Below are 5,018 nucleotides of genomic sequence, written 5' to 3' on the forward strand. Positions count from 1 at the left end.
ATTGGTTAAAATGATGCCACCATCATGGAGATCAGTGTTTGCTTTAGTTGGGCTCTTGAGCCTTTTTATTAATTGAAAGCGGTTTGCTTTTGAACAACTGCAATGTTGCTTTACAACAAACATTTGTGCATTTGCACATTGCTGAATTAAAAGCTTAAAGAAGCAACTTACACGTTCTGCTTTTAACTCACTTGAGTGAATATTGTGAAGGTGTCACTTTGGTTTACAGATTACCATTCAGCTGTTACGGAACAGAAAAAAAAGTCCTATTAAACAAATGCCACCATAATGCTTAAATATTGGAAAAAAGAAGAGCTATATTGCTCAGGCTTTTAGACATGAACACTTATCATATGATCCTCAACAGTGGTGTTATAAAGCACATGTGTGCTGACAAGGAACTTAAGATAAAATCATATCATGTGTCTTACTCTCTGATTGCAGTTTATCTAAAACTGTAGTGCGTCTATGATTTCTATGTTGTTGCAGTTATATGAGATAACAATGTGAGAAACACTGTATACATAACTTTTATAGATATGGTTCATAACAAGGTTTAAGTCCTGGCACTCATAGACATGAAGAATCAGCATGTGAATCTCAGCAATGGTGACAAAATATTCTGATAATTTTTATGTGATTTTTGAATGAGACAAAACACGGCAGTAAAAAGTCACAAAAAAAAGCAAATAGTAAATATAAAAGAAAATACTAAGACAATGCAGCTGCATAATTTATTCATGTCGCAATGCATGCTGGGAGCCATGGATGAGTTATGATTGGTGCACCCAGAATGCAATGCAACATGAATCTGTCTGATGATCGTCACCATTGTTGAGATTCATATGCTGATTCTTGATGTCTGTGTGTCTAAACAGGACCGATGTTCTATATTGCTGTGCAAAGTGTTTTTAAAGCTCTTCATATTAGTTTATTAAAATGCAGTGATGATCAATAGCATAAACTATATTACTCACTACCACTGTTGACATCAGTGAACCTGCTACAACATGACAATTATGTCTTTATCAAAAAGACAGCCAATATAATCTAAACCCATTTTCTCTTGATTTTTTTTTTACCATAACCAATGTGTTTCATAAATACAGTCACAGCAACCAGAGAAAAACTAATGTTAAAAAGTCAAGGGTCAAGAAACAAAAATTCAAACTGGTTATTAATGCATGAAGCTGGTGATGCTGTTTGTGGACATGATTAATCATCTTCTGCTGAGATCTTGAGAGATTTAATGTCTTGTATTTCAGTTGATGCTTGTTAACAGCAGCTGTTCATCACTAATGCTCAATCAGCACTTAATTAATCACAGAATTATCTCATTAACTTTAACACTGCTTCAGTGTTACTTTAACACTCTTTTAGAGTGGGACCATATATGCTCCGAGCAGTGTTAATTTAACACTCGGGAATTTACTGTGTACTACTACTACTACTACTACTAATCATAATAATAATAATAAAAACATCTTCAAAAGATGGCTTCAGAAATGTACTTGTTTAATCCCCCCCCCCATTTGTAAGTCGCTTTGGATAAAAGCGTCTGCTAAATGTAAATGTAAAACAAATGTGAATTTAAGGCTCTGTGGATCAATGTTTATCATCAAATTTCTGTAAAAGTTTTCAAAATGAAAGTGATGGTTCAGTGAAAGAATCTCAAACTTTCCATGACTCCTCAGTCTACATGAAAACAGTGAAAATGCTGGATTTTTAACATTATTATTATTTTTTTTACAGCTTATTCTGCAGATGATTTAATTTTTTTCATTACTACTACAGCTGAGACTATAACACAAAGAAGCCCTAAAGAAATTTTAATTCTCCTTTCCCATGTTTCTCTGTCCTCTCTCGTTCTCTGATTTTCTCTGTCCTCTCTCCTTCTCTGGACGTCTTTAAACATCTCAGTACTGTAGTGCTTCCCTTCATTTTTAAGCACCATTTCATCCATCTTATCCAGCAGCTCGTTGACTTGATCCCGATTCTCTTTGTCTTCATTGTTGAATGCATGAAATCTGCCACCACAGCTCATAATAAACTGTCGCAGATCCGAACTCTCCTCTATATGGTCCTGCAGTCCATACGATTCGTTCAGCTGATCAGCGTGAGTGAATAGAATGATGGTGTGACGTGCAGCTTCTTCTCCAAAGTTCTCCCGAATCCACTGGACCGTGTTTTTCACTTCATCTGTGAATTTCACATCCAGTCTGAAGACCAGCAGAAACACATTAGGGCCAGGATCAGACATCTCCATACATTTTTTTAATTTCAACATTCATTTCATATTCATCTGCTGATGTATCCTGGAGGCCTGGAGTGTCGATTACTGAGATGATCCTGCTACCCTTTTTTATCTCTTTTTTCTCAGATTGTTGAGTAACTGACTCTGGACTAAAGTCCACTTTAAACACATCTTTGCCCAGGATGGTGTTTCCAGTTGCGCTCTTTCCAGCTCCAGTCATTCCCAACATAACAATCCTCAGATCTCCTATTATTGGAGAGAAACATTTTTATAAAAATGATAAAAATACAAACACTTTGCTAAAAAAAAAACAGTAAAACTGAGTTTAATATCATATCATTATTGACACTGTGACAGTGACACACCAAAACTCAATGTGATTTCAAAGTTGGTAGAGGGTACAACCCATGCTAACATTAGTTAACATGAAATAACAATGACAAATACTTCTAAAGCATTTATTAACCTTAGTTCATGTTAATATCAACACTTACTAATACATTATTAAAATCAAAAGTTGTCTGTTAATATTATTTATTGCACCTGAGCTAACGTGAACTAATTAATAGCTGTATTTTTATGAACTAACATTAACAAAGATGAATAAATTCCATAACAAATGAATTGTTAATGTATTATTAACAAATGGAACCTTATTGTAAACTGCTTCCAAAAATCTTAAATTTCAGTCAGTTACTCATTTGTGTGGATTAGAAGATTCAGAAAATGTGCAAAATTATGTTATTCTTGATTTCTCAAGGTTGAAAAGTTGACTTTATGTAGCAATAAAGATTATTATTAAAAGAAAATATTATTTAAAGAAATCGCCTGTGCAACCAATCACTTAGAACAGCCTAGTTTTGTGAAGGCAAGTTTTGTATAACAAGTGGTTTACCAAGCACTAATGTCAGAAAATGTGCAAAATTAGGTTATCCTTGATCTCTCAGGTTGAAAAGTTGACTTTATGTAGCAATAAATATTGTTAAAATATTATTTAAAGAAATCGCCTGTGCAACCAACCACTTAGAACAGCCTAGTTTTGTGAAGGCAAGTTTTGTATAACAAGTGGTTTACCAAGCACTAATGTAAAACATGAAATAATGTTCTGTATATTATTATATATTTATACACGTTTACACATCGCAATTAACTAGATGCATTCCTTTTATCTGTCCCCAGGTTGTGCAGTCTATCTTCTCAAAGTAAATCAGATTTTCTCAGTTGATTCCATCTATACATTAGGTCCTATACTCTTCCATAGCCACTTTCAAATTTTATTGCCTAGCTTTTGATACAGACGATACAGACTGAGGCTGTACAAAGTGTTCAGTTTAAAGTCAGTGTTTTTGTTAACCTGGGTGATCACATTTTGTTAGTATGCACAGAATGAAATTAGATTACTAGATTACTGACCTGTAAATTTAGCCATTTTTCTGGAAATCCTCTTTTGCTGTTTTAGATGTTCAATGACCAGTTTTACTTGCAGTGCTCACCACTGTTTTTTTCTTCTCTTTCTTGATCTGGATGAATGGCAAATGAATGTAAAGGACTGACTGCTAGTGCTCAGGTTAACTCCCCTTATTTGAAAAAACATATTTGATCATGTGACTGCAAGCTGCAAATATGTTGCAATATAACATTTTAGAGATATTGTCACGATTGATATTATGTTTACATTATGTAATATACTTTGTCATTCCAAATTGAATTTTTTTAAATTTACTTAGATGCATCTTCAACAACTTACTTCGGACTTGTTTATTAATCTGTTAGTACATTTGACAAGTTTCACTTGGTACATATATGTTTTGTAGAACATTTGTAAGAAGGAAAGGAAAAGCAAACCAACTACGTCAGCAGGCAATGGTAATGCTTTCAACTGGATTGGTCATCAACTATAGGTGACTGTTTTTGTTTTTCATAAAACTGCTTAGAATAAAATGCATTAAATCACAGCCATTGTGTGTTGGGGGCTTGTGTGTGAATCTCATATAAAATATAGTCACATATTTATATTATTAATATGTTATATTATTGTTGAATTTGCAAGTGCAATTATATTGCAACCTTATAGCTGTCAAATATCTCCACCTAGTGTTCGAGTCAAATATATCCACCTACAGACTTATTTTAAGAAAACAGTTATCTTATCATATAAACCAAAAGCACAGATACTGGGCTAAAAATGACAAATTTTAAAGGGCAGAAGACTTAAAAAAGGGAATTGGCAAACCATCAGAGGAAAGTCTTTATAACCAGAGGTGTAAAATCCAGGGGTCAGAAAGTAAAAGTCCTGCCATATGTTTATTCCACCCATGAACTCAGCAGCTGATTTCACCAGAGGAGGAACCAAGTCATTCCTTTCAAGTCACAAACGAGACTCGAGTCAAATCCCAAGTCCTCAAAGAGTTAAAGTTAAACCACTCTCCCTCGAGGAAACTATATATATATATATATATGTATGTGTCTCAAGATCATTTCACTATCAGGGGCCTGTTTCATAGAACAAGTTTACCAAATAAGCCAGACTTATTTCAGTTAGTCTGACTTATTTTGAACCAAATCAACTGACAATAAGTGGCAGTCGTGAATGCAGTGATGGACAGCTGTCTTTACTCAGTCGACTGTGTTTGGATTTCATGTGATTTCTCATCGTGGCAGTGATATGATGATAAATCAGGTTCACTAATTCATTTGATCAGAAGTAATTACATTTTGTCAGAATTGAGTCGTCAGTGACTGATGTAGGTAACAAAAAACATTG

General features: G+C 34.1%; 1 pseudogene; it reads right to left on the minus strand.

Moving 5' to 3' along the window:
* Positions 1 to 1,671: 1,671 nt before the first annotated feature.
* Positions 1,672 to 2,502, minus strand: LOC107716243 (GTPase IMAP family member 7-like; annotated as a pseudogene).
* Positions 2,503 to 5,018: the final 2,516 nt, after the last annotated feature.

This window comes from Sinocyclocheilus rhinocerous, unplaced genomic scaffold (genome assembly GCF_001515625.1).
Source record: "Sinocyclocheilus rhinocerous isolate Xijiao unplaced genomic scaffold, SAMN03320098_v1.1 scaffold2105, whole genome shotgun sequence".
NCBI classification, from domain to species: domain Eukaryota; kingdom Metazoa; phylum Chordata; class Actinopteri; order Cypriniformes; family Cyprinidae; genus Sinocyclocheilus; species Sinocyclocheilus rhinocerous.